The sequence below is a fragment of the Haliaeetus leucocephalus genome, unplaced genomic scaffold (genome assembly GCF_000737465.1).
Source record: "Haliaeetus leucocephalus isolate CR32 unplaced genomic scaffold, Haliaeetus_leucocephalus-4.0 Scaffold170, whole genome shotgun sequence".
In the NCBI taxonomy this organism is placed as follows: domain Eukaryota; kingdom Metazoa; phylum Chordata; class Aves; order Accipitriformes; family Accipitridae; genus Haliaeetus; species Haliaeetus leucocephalus.
In genome coordinates this window covers 535,223-555,076 of record NW_010972606.1, presented here as the reverse complement: position 1 = coordinate 555,076, position 19,854 = coordinate 535,223, and the positions used below count along the sequence as shown (strand labels likewise).

The 19,854-nt window shown below is 38.5% G+C and overlaps 1 protein-coding gene across 2 annotated transcripts in view; it reads left to right on the top strand.

Annotated features, from left to right (window-relative positions):
* The window catches only part of PACSIN2 (protein kinase C and casein kinase substrate in neurons 2), a 61,166-nt gene that overhangs the window by 394 nt on the left and 40,918 nt on the right, over positions 1–19,854 (top strand). The window lies entirely within an intron of this gene.

The following is a 19,854-nucleotide window of genomic DNA, read 5'->3' as shown; positions in this document are numbered from 1 at the left end:
GGCCGGCGAGCCCCGCGGCGGTGCGGGGCTTCGTCTCCGGCGGGCGCGGGGAAGGTGAAGCTCTCCTTGCTGGGCGGCCGGCGGGGAAGGGCAGGGCTGGGGCTTGCGAGGGATGACGACACTGGCTGCGGGGAGGCTCGGTTCCTGCAGGAGGGAAGGGCTCGCTGCGCGGGGAAGTTTAGTGGCCCACTCGGTGGTGGCGGCGGCTTTGGGGTGGGGGGGGGGAGACCTGAGGTCGAGCCGTTGGGGTTTTCCTGCCGGCTTTGCAGTCCCGGTGTCCGGGATGATGGCATGTAACGATGCCGATTCGGTGGGAGGAGGTGTTTCTCCCGCGGGGGAGAGTGAGGTTTTGAGCGGCTCACAGCCTCCCGAGCACCGGTGGTAACCCAGCTAAGTCAGGGTTCTTGGGCTTGCCATTGCCGCCTTCTCTCTTGACTTTCCCTTTTTTGGCTCGTGGAAGGAATCTTCTCGTCTCCCAGAGTGAAATGTCGGTGTGAGAGACAGAAGTCTCCTTATGCGCATCGATGCTACCTGGTTAGAGAAAGAGCGGGGTACCTACAGTGTCTGCCTGGCTCGCTGTATCCATCTTTCCCAGCTGCTTGGCTCGCTCTGGTTGTAGTGACTCAGAAGCCGATAGACTCAATCTTCTGAAGCTTCACCCTTTTGCCCTAGCAGTAAAGGAAGCCAGAAAGGTGCAAGTTACAATAGGCTGCCCTTTGTAAACTGAACGTTTGAAAACTAAATGTAATCTTTAAACGTTCAGTTCTCTTGGTAGCCATTCTTTATTAGATTAGTTAAGATCATTTAAAACAAGTACACCACTGCTCACATTTCCTGTACCTATTTCAGTAAGTTTGACCATTTGTACGTGACCCAGACTAGGGTAAAAAATGAGCCTTCAGGTGGGCTAGATGCTTTTCCTTTCTTCTGTTGCGCTCTACTATCTCATAACAGACTGCTTCAAAGGTTGCCATGAGGCTGTTTTTTCTTGCTGCAGGGGGGATTTTTCCCCTTCTGCTAACTTGGATTTAATTCCAGACTTTGTTCAACCCTTCTCTAAAGACAAAACCTCTCCACTACTTTGAAGAGGTAAAAACGTTAACAGTGCATTATTATAATAGTAGGAGTGAAGATGGCATTATGTAAATAACTGAGTTTTCATTCTGGTTTTAGTGCAACAAAAAGCTCATTCTTGTACAACTGTGAGACCAATAGAAAAACGTTGCTTCGTTGCTTTGTTGGGCAGGGGAGGGGGTGGAAGAAGACTTGTATTTCTGCCTAAATGTGAGAGGTAACTAAAACAGTTTGCCAACTATATTTCAGATGGGCAAAACTTCTTAACTGTGTTTTTAACTATTAAGGTTATTAGCACTGAGGGCTAATGTGCTTGCTCTTTCATACCTGTACCTGCCTGAAATTATATTTTGTCAAACTTGCAATTTGCCTTCAAAGATAGTAGGGTTATATTCTGCTAATTATGACTGAATGAGCTTAAACAGTAGCATGTATTAGCACACGGGGCATGTCTAATTAGCACAATGCAGCATCACTTCAGAGGTCTCTGATCATATTATGCCACAGCTTAGGTATGGTAAGCAGGAGAGGACTGCAGGTGCTACCTCGTCCTCTGTAGTGTTAGCCTTGGCATGGCTGTTCAGTGTTCAAGTGCTCCAAACTCCCCTTGGTGCATAGTTTACAGTTCTAGAGTCAGTTTCTTTGGCTCAGGGTCTGTGTGTTGTGCAGTGCCATACTAGAGTAAACATTAAAAACTGCCCTGGGGGTTAAACTGCATACCACACATCAAGCAACAATATCAGTATTAAAAGGAAGATGCATAGCACAATTGTACTTGATGATGAAATAGTTTTATTGATGGTTGATAGGCAAAACTGTTTTGGAATATTTTCTTTTACTGAGTGTTTTTTCTCTCATTTTGAAGGGGGTGTGCTGCAAGATGCAGTAGTTAATGTTGAGCTGACAAATTAGATGGCATTTGTGATTGCTGGGCTTGATGTTAGCTGTATGTGTCTTTGTGGATGGTCTGTTAGCTGTATGTGTCTTTGTGGATGGTCTTAAGTGTTCTTTAACTTTTTTTAATTGTCATAGTTTTATGAGAGCGTTTCTAAATTCCACAAGTCATCTCTGTAACAAAAACTTCATTTTACTTTGTAGTGTATATTTAACTGTATTCTTCTGATTTTTCTTTTTTATTCCTTTAGTATTTGAAATACCATTATAGTAACATGGCTTTCTAACTGTGCAGTGATATTCCGGGCACCATTTTGATCTATGAATGTTTGTAAGTAATACTCTCAGAAAATACCTAGATTATATATTTTTCTAATGGGTAGATGTCTGCTTTCTTTTGTTGTATTGGGTTCTGAAAATCAGTTTTGTGAACCTGTTATTTTTACCAGGTAACATGTTTGGATGACTTAGTCTTAGGCATGAGAAGTTTTGTTCTCATCGTCTGTTTATGCAGCATAATAGTACCTTTTCCTTCTCTAGAGCTGAGCGAGCTACTTGCTTAAAGATGTCCTTATGTCGATTCTGTACTTCCCTGATTGTGGTTAAAATGAGCCTGAAGGTTACTGTGACTCGAATTGGCAGCCTGTAAATGCAGGACAAGAGACTTCTGTGCTTGTCACAGGAATGCCAAAGGATAAAATGCTTAGCAGTGCTGCTAGTCAATAATTGCCTGTGCTTCTATGAATCTATGGGAATAATACAAACTAGCTAAAAGGTAGCTTTCTGCTTCCAAGATGGTGCATGGTTTTCTCAATATGGGAGTAGCAGGTTCTGGAAAAAGTTGCATCTTCTCATACAATGAGCCAGGAGAATGGTGGATGCAGATTGAAGGGGTTTTTAATAGATCTGTTTAAACATGCATGTAAACTAATACATTGGAGTAGTGTTTTGTTGCTTCTTGGGATCTTTGCTTTTTAAAATAAATTCTAAGATTTAGTGACTTACTCATTGCCTGAGACCTGGAATGAAGTCTCTAATGCTTGAATTGAAGACTAGTCTATGAGGTGAACAGCTTTTTGTAACATAGGATTAAATTCAAATTCTGTCTTAATCCATAAACCTTCAAGAAGTGGTGGTGTTCCTTTCAACTAAACCTAGTTACTGATTTTTGGCTTGACTTAATACAATGATGAATTGTTCTCAGAACGTGAAAAAGAAGAAAGCAGGAAATAAGTGATGTAACTGTACTAAGATAAACTGAGCTAAGTATTCTGAGTCTGTGGTTGAATAGAATGGTGTACTTAATATGAACATTACCTGGCTAGTCGGCTCACTGGGGTTGGGAAGAATAACCTGAAGTCGATAGTAAAAAGGCTGTTGTATCCCAGGGCTGATTTCCAGTATACAGTCATAGTCAAATTTGTCACAAGACTTGAATGTCATTCCTCTATGTGCTATCCTGCAAGGTACCTTGCTTGAGGGAAGGGAACAGTCAAAATTTCTCTAATGATGTTGGTCTAGAATCTGCCTTGATGTGTGCTCCTTGGAGTGTGAGTGATTCTGCTTGAGCCACTGTGAACTGGTGCGCATTGGTAGAGTCCTGTGAATCTTGGTGGACAGGATGTGTCAATATTTGAGAAGCTACCCAGCCCTACATGGTAAATAGGGATAGAGCTAGCATGGATATTGTAACACTGCACAGTAATGAGCTCTGGAGCAAAAAGAAAATGTTTCTAAGACTTCAAGTGATGTGGTTTGGTTCAACTTTTTAGAATATGCAAATATTTAAAAAATCTTCTGGTTTACCCAACATATTGTAAATATTTTGACAGTGTTGGAAACCTGTATCTCGCATTGGGGTTTTTTGAGCCAATGCATGTTACTAATCCTTTTTGCTTGTGTAGGACTCTGCTTTAAGTTAAGAATTAATTCCAAGGCATCTACAGACCAAAATAACAATATAACAGCAACAATGGCAATGATGAGAACAGTCTGTTAAATAATATTATCAAACATTTGTTTCAAACAGTTTTACTGAAACCAAAAAGGCTGGATTTTATGTAATCTCTTGACATAAATTTACAGATGCAACATAGTAGATCCCCTGAGAATGGGTACCATGCAGGTTTTAAGTGACACAGTGAACTTGGAGGAGTTCACAGTTATGTGTTTTAAATATCTTCTCATGCCTGTTGTGACTTATGTATCACAGAATCATGATGTACTTGCAAACTCTTAGCTTTTGATTATAAAGTAGTGGGTTGTTTACTAGTATTAACACTGGATGACTGTGGTGTTCCTGTAATCTTCGTTGTGAAGTGTCTTTTTACAGAAGGGTGATATTCTTTCTGCCTTATTGTGTCTTTGTACACGAGTAGCACAAATAGGACTCGTAAGTCTGATTTTTATGTATGATAATAAGTTAATCTCCCCCACGTATCAGGCTGATGCATTGCCAGCTGGTGACTGTAACAACAAAAAGTGTGTATTGACTGAGTTCTGAAAGGACTAGCAGAGTTCTCGTACCTGGCATCTCAAACTCTGCTTTCTGAGCATAGCCAAGGGTTCTGGATTCCAATACCAACTTGCACAGACCTTCTTACTTAGCATAGTAATGGTAGGTGAATATTGAGAACAAATAAACTTCTTATTTCAACAGCAGATGCACAGCCATATTTCGCTGTTCTTTTAAGCCTATGTGTTTTGTTTTTCTTTAATTGCTGACTTAATATGTCAAATGAAGGGCGCAGGGTGAATATGCTTAATGTGTCCTTCTTCAAAGGGGTAATGTGAAGTACAGATTTCGATAAATGATCTGCCGTGAGTCATAGGACAAACAGGACATCTTTTTAGTTTGACTTATGCCTCTGATCCTCTCCCTCAGTAGAGGCTTTCTTGGCAAATTGACAGATACCTGGATCACTGCTGAGTGGAACAACACTGCTTTCTTGTCAGGAGAAATGATAAATTTATAACAAACAGGTCTAGGTATGTTAAAGCAACTCTTTGTATTTAATGGAACCACATGTATACAATATCAACTTGTAGGCATGCTTACTTCCACAGTCCTTGAATAACATTTTTAAAAGCCTTTTTTTCCAAAGGCTTCAGGCTCTCTCTGTCCCTTAATTGTTACAGAAAAAAGCTTCAAAACTTTTTTTTTTGTCATTTACCTGAAATAATCTAACAATCTAAGTAATTAATATCTGTTCAGCATACAGTTGTGCTTAACTTGAAGGAGCCATTGAATAACTTGGTTAAGCTCTAGGATGAACTTAACCAAAGAGAATTATTCCTAAGTTCTTGCTGGGTTGAGGTGATGGTTCCATTCCAAAATGTGAGCCCTCTGGTTTACATGTGAGAACTGAAACTGGATAACCATTTCCTTTAAACAACTTTTCTTTAGTTTTTGTTTGTTAGGAGAGAACTTCCTATAAAGAACGCCATCAGTCTTATATAATTCAAATACAGTGAGAAATAAATTGACTGGTTAGCTTTTCCTCTTTTGAGCAATTAAATTTCTTAGAAACTCTTATGCCCACAGCTGGGAGTATTGCCATCTCATTGATTATTTGTATTGGTCCACTATTATGGTAGGCCACTAGTTGTTGGTTTACACCAAGGTGAGTGTATTTTACTGCCATTCTGCTTTCTACTAGCAGTTTTTTTGGCCCAGGGAACTTTTAGGACTGCAAGTCATTCTTGCTTTGAGTTGAGGTTTTTCTCATCTTTGACAGCTGGTTCAACCGAATGTAGGAACAACCAGCACATATGGATAAGGTATGATCAGTCAATAACCTGTGATTCATAGTGTCACTTCCTAAAGCAAACTTTCATGCTGTCTTAAGCGAACAGAGTCCTAAATGGAAAGGTAAGTGAAAACAAGTTGTATACTGTTACTGTATCGTTGATGGCCTGTGGTGGGTTGAACCTGGCTGGACACCAGGTGTCCCCCAAAGCTGCTCTATCACTCTCTTTTCCTCAACTGGACAGAGGAGAGAAAATACCACAAAAGGCTCGTGGGTCAAGATAAGGACAGGGAGAGATCACTTGCCAATTGCCATCACGGGCAAAACAGACTTAACTTGGGGAAATTAGATTAATTTATTGTCAATCAAATCAGAGTAGGATAATAAGAACTAAACCCAAATCTTAAAACACCTTCCCCCCACCCCTCCCTTCTTCCCGGGCACAACTTCACTCCCGAATTCTCTATGTCCTCTGCAGTGGCACAGGGGGATGGGGAATGGGGGTTGGGGTCGGTTCATCGCACATTGTCTCTGCCGCTTCATCCTCCTCAGGGGGAGGACTCCTCACTCCTCTCCTGCTCCAGCGTGGGGTCCCTCCCATGGGAGACAGTCCTCCATGAACTTCTCCAACGTGGGTCCTTCCCACAGACTGCAGTTCTTCACAACCTGCTCCAGCGTGGGTCCCTTCCATGGGCTGCAGTCCTTCAGACACAGACTGCTCCAGCGTGGGTCCCCCGCAGGCTCACAAGTCGTGCCAGAAAACCTGCTCCGTGGGCTCCTCTCTCCACAGATCTGCAGATCCTGCCAGGAGCCTGCTCCAGCGTGGGGTTCCCACGGGGTTACAGCCTCCTTCGGGCACCCACCTGCTCTGGTGTGGGGTCCTCCCCGGGCTGCAGGTGGAGATCTGCTCCACCATGGACCTCCCTGGGCTGCAGGGGGACAGCCTGCCTCACCACAGTCTTCCTCACCACGGGCTGCAGGGGAATCTCTGCTCCAGCACCCGCAGCACCTTCCCCCCCCTCCTTCACTGACCTGGGGGTCTGCAGGGTTGTTTCTCTCACATATTCTCACTCCTCTTTCCCAGCTGCTGTTGTGCAGCAGGGTTTCCCCCCCCCACACTTAAATCTGTTATCCCAGAGGCACTACCTTGGTTGCTGATGATCTTGGCCTTGGCCAGTGGCGGGTCCGTCTTGGAGCCAGCTGGCATTGGCTCTGTCAGACATGGGGGAAGCTTCTAGCAGCCACCCCTGCAGCCCCCCTCTACCAAAACCTTGCCACGCAAGCCCAATACATGGCCTAACAATGAATTTGATGGCAGTTGTGTTATACTGGAAGTTAGGCCTTTTGGTTTGATACATGCAATGATTTGATGCATTTTTTTTTAAGATGTTTTAATGAGATGTACCCCACTCATGTAGTGTGCAGGATAAGTAAACTTATTTGCAAATTTAGAATTAACTTCCTATTCTTCTGTTTGTTCCTTATCTTCTTTTCTTGCAATTTTGGATATATCCTCAGGAGCATGTTTTGGAAATAGCTTAAATGGATAGGCACTTTTAAATCTGTGGATCGTGCATTGACATTCTATAGACATCTAAAGAGATGATCTTTTGCATAAACAGATTTTAATTGCTGCTGCTCTTAAAATGTTAAAGTAGTTTGATTATACAGTTGCTAATAGTACACAGTACAAATGCAAAAGAACGGTTAATAGATTTTAATCCAGGAAGGAACCATTTGTTTTTAAACCATCTGGTTTTATCTGAAAAAGACAAGCCATAGGACTTCTGTGAATGAATCCCTGTTGGAATTTGATATAGCCACAAAGAAAGCTTCCCACTTAGATAGAATGGATGTAGAGCCCACCACAACCCTGTTAGTTTCCCAGTTGGCTAATTAGTCCTGCTGTCTGAAATGGGGTACTCTCTCTGATGTATAGTCAGATAATACATCCTTCTAGCTGCCTACCTCACAGCATTTTGTTTATATCCTACAATTCATTGAGCACATTCAATTGAGTATTCCTCTCCATTTCAGAATTCTCCCAACTTTATGCCTAAAATATTAGGCCATCTTTATGAGATAGGAAAATTAAACTTTGTCTTGGTACAGCCCAATGTGACTTCCAAATTAGTGTCTTTAGCTTGTGCTCATTTCAGCAAACAATCCAAACAGGTTTATCAGCACTGGATTCTCTGTTATTTACTGTTTCCTCAGGCTTTTTCTTAAATTGGCTGTGCAGTAGATCAGTCATGATTCCTGATCTTTTTTGAGGTCACTGATAATAATGGTAAATAGCTTAACAGTAATTCATTGGACACATCCTGCTTCGTAATATTTCTTGACTCTGTATTTTGAGAGCTTAAAATAAATGTAATTTCAGACTAAGCTTGTATCATTCTGTATCTTAATCTGAATACCTTGTTGATAGCAAGTTGAATGCTGTGTTGAAACTTATTGTTGTCAGTATAATCATTATCACTCAGGATGGTGACCTCATACAAAGAGGATGCTGTTAAGAAGTTGGTTATATTGATTTTTCTTTTTACTTATGTAATAATAATTATCAACTTGTTATACTCAAGTGGAATCGTATTTGTTCCATTTTGATTGACTTGTCTTTACTAAACTAACCATGTCCCCTTTAAAATGCTTGTGTGATATCAGTTTTTCCCTAGTCTTCTGGAACTTCCCCATTATTCAGAATTTCTTAAAAGTTCATGACTTACAGCCTCCCAAATGATATTTTAAAATTCTTGAACAAAAGCTAATTTGAACATGCTTGTTTGGACTCCTAAGCTCTCTTGTTTTCCAATTTGAGGGCTAATAATCATATCACTCAGATGTGATTATTTGTCAGCATTCATAGATCCTCTGCCTCTATAACTACATTAAAATGTTAATACCTTATGGATGATAGCATTGTTGCTAAGGTTGTTATATAATAAAAGAGCTTTAAGTCTATTTGAGGTCTACCACTACAAGTATTTCAGTGTTCTTTCTGCTTTCATCATTGCTAGCTTTTGTTACATTTGTTACTGTGAATTTCTCCTCTTTTTCACTGAATGTATAGCTATTTCTGTAATTACTTTGTTTTCTTCTTCTACTGTGGCTTTGGAGACAGCTATTAAAAAATCCTGTCTGACTCCCTGTGATTCTTGTGTGATAAAGTAATGCTATTTTATCAGATTGCCAAATCTGATTGCCAACTGAGTCTTCTCAGTTGAAGCTGGAAATGGTCTGAGTCAGCTCAGGACTGGTATGCAGGTAGTCACTTCTTTTAGTTCTGTCATCCATTCTCTTTTGAGGGACGGTATACATGGAGTTCCTTCATGTTGGATGCAATGTGCTCCTTGAGTTAGGGCATTGTGACCTATAACGCATGTTAAATTCCATGCCAATTTTAGAATTGAGAAAGTGAAACATGGAACATATGTCAGTGGGACCACAGGGGCCCATGGTAATGCGGCATTCTCCTTCACACCGCAGCTCACTGCAGAAGGACCTGGCTGTGCTGTGTTGTTCAGCATGTTTTAGTGGTCTCTGGCAGATACCTGTTAGTGGCCGTGTCGTGCATGAGCTATTGGAAGATGTTTTAGAACATCTGTGGAGTGTTAGTGCTCTTTAAAGTTGTTGGTAATCCAAATGAGTAATGAATATTATTGCACTGTCACCACTCCCTTCTTGACCACTTAATCCTCTCTACCTACATTATAACGACTTACAAACTGTTCAGTCGTGACTTGTACAGTGAAGCTTCAGTGATATTAAATGGCCTTGATTTATGTTCCCAAATGCAAAAATCTAATTTCTTGTATGCCTGCCACTTAAACATAAAAAAACGACAATACCTTTTTGCCTGTCTTTCAGGGTCTCAGACTTTCTGAAGAGTATCTTTTGTGTTGTTTGTGTACTTGCTTATTCCTTTTGTTAGCATAACATCTTGTAACTCATTAAACTAGCTCAGAAGCTTGTTGCCACTTCTACTCATGGTGATAAGGCAAGTAACTTCAAAACCAGTGACAGTCTGTGTTGCTACTAAAACAGCAAATCAGGTTCTTTCGCTGGTTCCCAGCTATTTGTTCTTGCTAGGTGCTCTGTGTTGGCTCTATGTATGAGGCTGTGCTGTGACCAGACTTGGTTCCCTGCTCCAGCAAGAAACTTTTTTTTTTTTCTTTTCTCCAGAGTAATTTTCAGCTGGGTAAAGCTTAGCACCTGGCTTCCCAAATAGAATCAGCATATGTATGAGTCAGAAGGAGTGACTGGGGGTGTGGGAGAAGACCAGATCAATCTTTGTCAGTGGAACAAATTTATACTGTAATAAAGTAATCAGGCTAGGTATTGAGACGAGCAGTACAGTGAATAATTTCTATAAAGTTGAGCTATAAAGTGAATGTTGGATGTAAACAAGACTTTGTATAAGTGCTTTTATAATCCCATGTATGCCAAAGGTGGTCAGGATGTAATAAAGTAAGGAAAACGAAACAGCGTTGCTCATCCTACCAGCTGAATCTGTGCTACATGAGCTGCTGAAATACAGCTGAGAGATTTTAACACTTACTGCCTAGAGACTGTACCCTTAAACTATTTATAGTTAAGGCAATTGAAGATGCGCTTCAACTTAGTTTCTTTATTTTTACCAGTTTTGAATGCATAGGTGAACAGGTAATATGTATCAAATGATCTCGAATTTATAAATTTAAAGGTAAACTTGCTGTTCTTTTCTTGAATTTTTGCTTAAAATATTTTAATGTGGAAGGACCAGAAGACGGAATTGAAATACTTTTTGAAGTTGAACAAGTTCCAAGTAGAAAGGAGCTAAAAATCTTTGGCTTTTGACTTCTGGAATACTCACTTATAAGTAACTTAGATGTTTCTAATGTGTAATGCTGATATATATTCTTATGTAATGAAATTCACTTTTTAAAAATAAATATAGTATGCTAAATAACTTTTTGAAACTCCTAGCAGAAGATTTAAATTAATCTATTAACACTTTATTGTTAAACCAGGTGTTGAAGAGCTAGCTTTGAATTCCAACTCAATATTTAATTTCCAAAATTGCGTCAATCTTGCGGAATCAAGGGTTTTTTTTAGAATGTTAGTTGGTTTTGGTTTTTTTAACAGGGTAATATCTAGGTATACACAAAGACCATGCCAGCTCTCATTTCCTAGACTGGAAAAACTGCTTCCCTACTTTATTGTAACCTCTCTGTGTTTTTGTTTTGTTCTTTTTTCTTTTCTCTCACAAAAATAATTGAATAGAATTAGTTAGATCCTCCTGTTACTTTTGTTTTATGATACTGCCCAGTCTGCTTTCTTGGCTGTTCTCAGCAAAGTGCTGTTCCACCTGATGATTTTTTTTTGAAGCAGGTGCACAGATTGGCTAGCAGAGAATATCTTTCCGAGCAAGCAGGCTGAAAGTATTGCAGGACACTTTGTGCTTTTCTTTTTTTAATTGTTCTATGCACTGGGAAAGGTGAAAGTTTATTCACTAGATATCATTGTACATTCATTGAGGTAGGACCAAATCTGTTATTTATGTTTCTAAACACAAAATCAAGGAGATTAAAGGACAATCAATATAGTTCTAAAGGCTCTGTAGGTGAACCTTAAAATTGATTTGAAATAAGATTTGATCTTAAAATTGGTTTGAATTTGGATAAGAAATCCTTTGTCTAAAGTAGCATATAAGCAGCTGCTTCAGCTTTGGCTTGTAGTATCCCTGTATCAGAGAACAATATGTGGGTCTGGTCTGTATCTAATTACTGTATTTTTAGCACTTGGTGTAGATCAGGGTATTGCATAGTTTCTGGTAGAATGTAAATCCTCTGAGTTATATGGGTATCACGAGTAAAATCTGTGCTGTGCAATTTTAATCATTGTCAAGTCAGTAACAAGCAGTTCAGTAACTGATACATATGAATAGATAAAAGAAATATACATGAATTCTGGATTTATTTAGGTTATGCAAGACAACTTATAGCTTCTTTGCTTTAGACTTTGATCAGTCTAATAAAATATGATGTAGTCTCACTTTCTCCAAAGATCCAGTTAGCTGGGGTATTTTACTAGCCCTGTAGAGAAACTAAAACTGCAATTGGAGATCTTTGATATTTCTGCCCTTTTTCCCTCCTCCCCTTTCTTGCAAAAGAGGCTAGATAGGAAGCACCTTTGCTTCTACATATTATTAGGTATTGCAGAAACACTTTCCTTTGTGTAATTAAGGACAAACTGTGCTAAAATTAGCACATAATGCCTACCAATGTATTGCAGAACAAAATGACTAGTGTTACAGTATAATTTTAGCAGTTTTTATGCTGCTTCCAAGAGATCTTACTGCACAGCAAGGAAATATGGAAAGAGTTGAACAGGTTTTGATGTTTTCAAGTATATCTAAAGATACTTTCATTGTGCGCATCTTATGTATTTTTTGCGTTTGCAGTGTTTGTTTCACCTTTTCATACATATGGATAAAATGCTACATTTTTTGAATGAATAATACTGTCCCATTATCATAGTTTTTTGAGATTTTTTTGTTGAGTTGTGAATTATTTTAGTAGTTCAACTGTGAAGTTTATAAAGTTTCTATGAGATTTTTAATTTTCAGGGATGTGTAAAGTATCTAATTTGGCTAGCATACTCACTGGAATGCAATTTGTTAGGTAGGAAAAATACTGTGAAAAGCTGTTGTACAAATTGGCTCTTTAAAGCTGAAGATTTTATAAACATGCTTCTTAAAAAATATGGTTTGAATTTGTTAAGGAAAAATATATCGCATGAAACTTTCAATTTTTATTGCAGTGAATGGTTAGAGGACAAAGTTATGTAATCTCATGTCATAAAAAAAGCTTTTATAAAAATCTTCTGAAACACTCTTATAATGCAATAGCAATTGACTTGGGCAGTGTTTAGCCCTGCAAATGGGGAGAAATATGCAATGTAAAACTTACAGCTATTGTTAAATTGCTTTGGCACTGTTGTGATGGCTCTTCCAGTTCTGGGGTTTTTTTTTGTGGTGTGGTTTGGTTGTTGATTGTTTTGTTTGGGTTTTTCTGTATTGGACAATTGATGTGGGGCTTCTGATGGTTTGGGGGATATGTGTGTGAATGAGGTTGTCATTGACTTCCTCCCCCATTTTAAGTACTGTTAAGACTGTATCCATTAATTACAAATAGCCTAAAATTTCTGAACAGAGAGCACTACCCCATACTAGTCGAGGGTTAGTTGCTGCCTGTCCTATTAATTTATGTAATAAATAAGAGGATGCGTGTGTCTGAATTTGTTTTAAAATTAATTACAGTCCTCCAGGAATCTCTGCATTGTTCTTCAGAGTATGGGTCTATCTTCCAGAATGAATTAAATTTGAGCTACTTTCTCTAGTTACGCAGCTGTGTTGGCTTATGAGAATTATTGGAATGTGCAAAGAATAGCATATTGCACCTAGGCATGTACATCAGAGTCAGCATGCATGTTTAAATTTGGACTACTGTGAAAAATCTCAATCTGGTTATAGTATCTGCCCTAAAAGAGGAAGGAATGCAAGTCATGTCTTCCATGTATTTCACCATCGCCCAATTTCAAGTGCTTAACTGCTTTATGTAGCTGTGAATACTAAAAGGGATGCTGGAAATCTAACTACGTAAGCTTAAAAAGACATTTTAAACTCTTGTTTCTCAGTTGGCTAACTTTTATGAATGTTTTTCTGTTATAAGAAAAAAATCATCATCTTGGGTGAAAGACAAGTACAAGTAGGGATTTGGCATACATATGTCAAATGCATAAAATGGCAATAGAACAACTTAAAGCTTTGTCTAAAGCTAGCCTACTGAAACCTAAATATTGAAGCAAGTGAGAAGTTACCTACTTGAAAATCCACTGAACAATTTGTTATTGGATTTCTTCTGATTTTGTCTACAGTTGAAAACTTGGTATAGAATTACTGCTTATCTGGGTTAAGCTGAATGAATTCAGATGGTAACTTGCATCCAGACCTGAAGTTGTTGAATAAATTCTTGGAACATTACTCTTGAAATACCCTAACTAGGGGATTGTAAAAGATGAGTGTAGAGATTTTAAGAATTTGGATAAGCTTTCAGTGTTTTATCTTATCGGCAAAAGTGCTGGATTTGTACTTGTCTATCTTGGACCATGAGCCAGAAGTTTTTTGCATAGCTAAAAGAACCCTTTCTATAGCATTGTATTCCAATTTACTTTGTGTCAGTGACATTACTAAGACTTTTTTTTCCTTCTTTTTTCTGATCCTTCTTACATTGGTGCTAGCTTCTGTTGACTTTCACCTTTCACAGACACTAGAAAATGGACAGTTGTGTTGTATTTTGATTTATCTCTGTCAATTGGAACCATGTGGAGTTAGTAAAACTAATTTCAATGTTAATTTTGCTAGAACTTAGTCAAAGCTGTGAGTCGGCACTAAACCTGTTCAAATGGCCTTTGATGCTGCACTATTTTTAGGTTGAAAAGGCTATCTTTAGAAACTTCTTTATTTGATGAATATTGTAGGCATATAGTTCATATAATCTCATACGAGCAACGAGGGAGAACTTAGAAAAACCCTTAGGACTCTTCTGGTATCACATAACACTTCTTATGCTGCAATTCTAAATTGTTCCAGTTAGTACCAGGCATTGTTATTCAAAGCCTCAGAATGAAGACCAACAGATTTGTGCCAACTACTGTTGCTTCTTTTACAAAAAGCTCCCAAATCTAAACTACAGGTGGATGCTATATTCTAAGAAAATGTTGGCTAGACTTAGGCTGGTTTGATGTCATTAGAATTCTTCAATTTGTGTGAAAATAAGAATAAACACGTAAAAATTTCTGAAAGAATAGTTGCCTTCCTTTGTAAGGAGTTTTTGGTGCTAGTGGTAGAAATGCAAGACTGAAATAATTTGAGTTCAGAGTTTTATCTTTTTTTGGGAATGTAGTTGGGCATTGATCATTATTGAGTCTCTTCACATTCTTGTGATTTGCATTGAGAATTCTAATATTGGATTGCCTATGGTCTCAAAGCAGCATTAAGACCAAGATCAGCTAATTTAATGTTTAATAGTTGTGTGAGGGTAATATGAGATAATGCAAATACTGCGGGGGAGGGGAGTAATAAAGAGGACAAACCTCATGCCAATGGATGTTACAGTAAAAGGATATTCACATGATAAGAAACAGATAGTTATACCAGGATGTAACAAGCCCAGGACAAAGACTATTTTGTTGAGTACGTGTGTACCAAATGAGTGTTCTTTCAAGATGTTAGTTGTGTATTTCCAATTTACATTATGCAAAGTGGACCATAATGGAAATCCTATATCATTACATGAATTAGGTATAGCTTAAATTTTCTGTGTTGTAGCAGAAGAATGTTATGTTACCATGAATTTTTTCTTAAGGTATTGGAATTCGTAGTTAAAAGGATTAGTTAATGGCTTTGCAAGATTCAGTTGTGTAGCCTTCTCCTTTAGCATAAGGAAAAAAGAAAAATCTACTACAATTGTGTGCAGGAGGTAAACAAGCAAATGAAATGTAACTGGTTGTGAGAATGGTGCTCTTGTGATTGTGATCTAGTTCTTGTCTTTTAGAAGTTGAATGATTGAAGATGTCTTGTGAATTGATAGATACCATAGATATTGTCCCCATCACTGGAGGTTTTCAAGATGCGACTGGACAGGGTTCTACATAATCTCTTCTAGGCTCCGTTTTCCATGAAAGGTTGGACTAGATGATCTTTAGAGGCCCCTTCCAACCTGGGCTTTTCTGTGATTCTGTGATCATTAGAAATTGAAAAATACTCAGTTGAAGTATTTCTTATGGGATCTGATTACTTGTAGCAAAGTGTGGCTATTGAACATTCTTCTGAAGACCTACTTGACGTATTGAGTAGTCCACCCTCATCAACTCCACGGACTTGATCTTGTTTTCAGGATCCCTGTGACCTTCACTATAATACTCATCTTTTGCCATTCTAATCAATTATTGCATTGACTTCCCATAAAATCTAGTGTTAAAAATGTGAATAGATCTTACCTTTATTTTCTGAGAGGCTGAAAGGAAAGGGATTTCTTTCCTGTTGCAAACAAAGTCTGGTAGACTGTCCTCTGTCACAGTTAACTAGCTCATTGATTGTCTGAGTTAAATGGAGCAAAATGTTTCCAATGCTAAAGTGTTACAAGTCTGTGAAGGGATTAATAAACATTAGCTTTCTTTGTTTTCAAACTGGAATTATGGCTACAGGCTTTTTAAGATAGTATGGCAAATGTGAACTAGGTAATAAAACTGTTTCTTTCCCTGTGAAACATACTGAATATTCAAATTATTTGTAGCAGTTATGGGGGGAAAAAGGTAGGCAATTTGTTTGAAGGTGTTAGAATTGGACATAATTTCATTTTCAGTTTCATAAATTGCAAGGTACAGAATAAATACACATTGTCTAAGGAATCAGCTTAAGGTTATTGAGTTCTTGAATACTCTAGCACACTTTACTAATGCTGGTTTTTTAGATGTGGTAAAATACAATTGAGTTTTAAGTATAATACCTGTTTTTCTGGGTGGCTCTGCATCAGATACACAGATATTCTGCTTCAGTGAAGCAGCTGCTATTTTATCTTTCAGATATGGACAGTTGTACCAGTTCTTTTGGTATAAACTGAATTTCAAGTTTAACAGAAATATTAGTATTCCTACTCCTGTTGTGATGATAGCCCCCTTGTTACAAAAGGGAAGGAAGAAACTTTGCTACAGGAGTATGTATGTGTGGACGCTTCGGATAGTTGTACCAGAGGTTAATAATACTCAATGGCAAGAAAAACCTTACAGCTAGACTCATCTCTTTCATGCTTTTAGGGTTGTTTTTTTTTTTAATTGTACATATGTCTGAAACACTTCTTTGCATGCTCTGAAATAACCTTAGTAAATCAAAATATACATCCCCAAAGTATAATTGTAAAATATATTTGAAATTACTTTTGTTCTTTTGAGTTCTTTGTAGCCTTAAGCTTAGGAGTGTGTTGGGTTTGGCTGGGATAGAGTTCATTTTCTTCATGCTGGTATGGTATTCTGTTTTGGATTTGTGCTGAAAACAGTGTTGATAATACAGAGATGTTTTAGTTACAGCTGAGCAGTGCTTACATAGAGTCAAGGCCTTTTCTGCTTCTCAGCCCACCCCACCAGTGAGTAGGCTGGAGGGGCACAACAAGTTGGAAGGGGACAGAGCTGGGACAGCTGACCCAAACTGGCCAAAGGAATATTCCATACCGTGTGATGTCATGCTCAGTATATAAAGCTGGGGGAAGAAGAAAGGGGGAAGTTCAGAGTTATGGTGTTTTGTCTTCCCAAGTAACTGTTATGCGTGATGGAGCCCTGCTTTCCTGGAGATGGCTGAACGCCTGCCTGCTGATGGGAACTGGTGAATGAAATCCTTGTTTTCCTTTGCTTGCATGCCCGGCATTTGCTTTACCTATTAACCTATTCTTATCTCAACCCATGAGTTTTACTTTTTTTCCTGATTCTCTCCCTCATCCTACTGGGTGGGGGGAAGTGAGTGAGCAGCTGCATGGTTCTTAGTTGCTGGCTGGGGTTAAACCATGACCGTACTTTTTGGTGTCCCTGGATGGGGCTCGAAGGGTTTGCGATAACAACAGATTTGATTGGAACGTGCTAGATCAAATTTATAGCTGTTATTGCTGTTCAGCTTTTAATTGGCAGGCTCCTGTGCTTGCCATGGGGCTTGCTTCCCTTACTGTATATTAGAGTCTGGTGCTCATTAGTGGCTGCTTTTTGCTTTCACTGTTTGCTGTACTGCTTATCGTCGCCAGTACAAGGAGTAAGGACAGTTGATCGCTCTTTAAAACAGTGGTCTGAGACTTGGCTTGATTGCGTGAAGGTTACTTGTGATGATGACTCTTTAGCTATTGAGCTGTCTCAATTAAAAACAAATGTTACTGAGATAATACCTGTAGTTACTGGAGGGATTCTCTTAGTGGGTTAGAGAAACTTCTGGCCTTCCCAAAAAAGCTTACACTGAATAACTTAGAGTTACTATGGGTACTTTTTATTACTAGAGCTGACATTACCTTTACGGGTGTAGTTGGGCTTTTATCAGTCTAAAGCCTCCTGGATTTGGTATGCTTTGCTATTTGGGCAGATCACAGTTTGCCTCTGATTTATGCTAGGAACTAAAGGGAGAATGCCTTGCCCCTCCAGTAAAGCCATTGTATTTTGAAGTCATGAAAATTGAAAAATGGTGTGCAGAAACAAGAAATGAAGAGGTTTTAGGAGACTTTCTAGATGCAGGCTTACTTTTTCTAATGTTGTTTTTATCAGATGATTACATTAAGGCTTTTAAGTCTTCAGAACCAGAAGTGGAAAATGCCTGTACGTAAGTTTCACAGGTGTTCTCAGCTGAAAAGTTCTTGACTTGACCTGTGACATTAAAGAGTATGATTTTGAAAAAGATCATTATATGTTACTTGTAAATATTAATTTGTAATATATTTTGTATATCAGTTTTTGTCACACTTTCTTCATTGCCTTTATTTGTCTAAGCTTTTTTCTGCGGTATTTTACAATCTTACATACCTCTTTTGTTCTTCCCACTACCATATGGTAAAGACAGTTAAATGTGAAGTTTATTATTCATTGAGTAAGCACATGGCTTGGTTTTCTTATTCTTGGGCAATATTTGGTCAAATAGAAATCTTATTTTCAGTGATGCCTTTAAGGCATTTCTGCATAATTGAAGCTTTCAACTTGCAGCTGTTTCAGCTGCTGAACCATTCAATCTTTTTCTTTTTTGATCCCTTTGCTGCTCAACCTCTTAACTGACGAGCCATATGGAGATACGGCTTTCTAACCGTAGTCATATGTAGACAGGTGACTCATTTCAGTAACCACAGACTATTCTAGAACACTGGCTGAGATATTAGTGCGACCAGTGACACGGAGCCCTGCCTTTATAGTGTCATGGTGCAGTTCTGTCTATATGTCATTGTCCCCCACCCCCCCTACCTGGAAATAAACAGGGTGTTACCATCCTAGCTGTCAGCTCGAATACAGTGCATTCAAATCCTGGAAGACAAATTCAGCACTTCACAGGGAAATATGGTGTGTTATCTTTTCAGACATTCAAGCTGAATTCACAAGCACAAGATTGCTAGCTAGTTAGTAAAATCTTGAGTTGAAGGGGGACTCTGGTAGCACCTTTTGTAAGATTGCTGAAAATTACCAATGTGTTAAACATAGCTTTAGGCTAATGGCACAAAAACTCTGTAGTACGGAGCAGAATTATTACCCGTTCCTAGCTGTTTTTATATGTGTGTGCATATAAGCCATATATATATGGTTTATACACAAAGTACATTTTAGAAATCTGGCTTAAGCCATTCCTTTTGAGTGTGTGCAAGTTTGGTATTTTGATTCCAGAATGATTTTATTCCATGATACTAGCCTTTTCTATTCTGATTACTTCATGTTACTATGCATCATGCAAAAATAAAAATTGAATTCTATTTTAATTTAAAATGGGATGTTGCATTTGAATGTAATGACTCCAGACTTTCTGGAGTCTAATGTTATACAGTTTTTCAGTTTGATTACAATGTGTAGAATGATTTACAGTAAACTAAATAGCTTATGAAATTTGATCACTTTATTCTGAAGCTATTTGTGCCTGCTATTTCTCAACTGTTATGACTATCATACTGCTAGCTTGTGAGTGTAGAGGTTACTGTCATTGAATTTAGATTAAGTTAGTTCATAAAGCAAAAAAGGTGTATAATTCTACCTTTAGCAGCAATTGATTCTGTTTTTGAGAATCATTGTGGAACTATTTAAAATGCTGAAGTTACTCAGCAGCATGTATGACAAGAAAAGTTGTGTATTATGTGCTTTTACTAAGACTTTGCTTCAACAGTTTGATCCACTGGATCTGGACCATATATATTTGAAAAAGTAGTCTTGCATACTTGAATTTTCATCACTACTGTTTCTCAGACTCCAATCTTGAGAGAGCACTAAATTGAACTTTGTATTATTTACCTCTCTCCTTTCTGTCTTTTAATTGTTGCTGAGATGCAGGTTAAAGGCTGCTGTTTAAATGCTCCATAGTCAGTGATGGCACAGC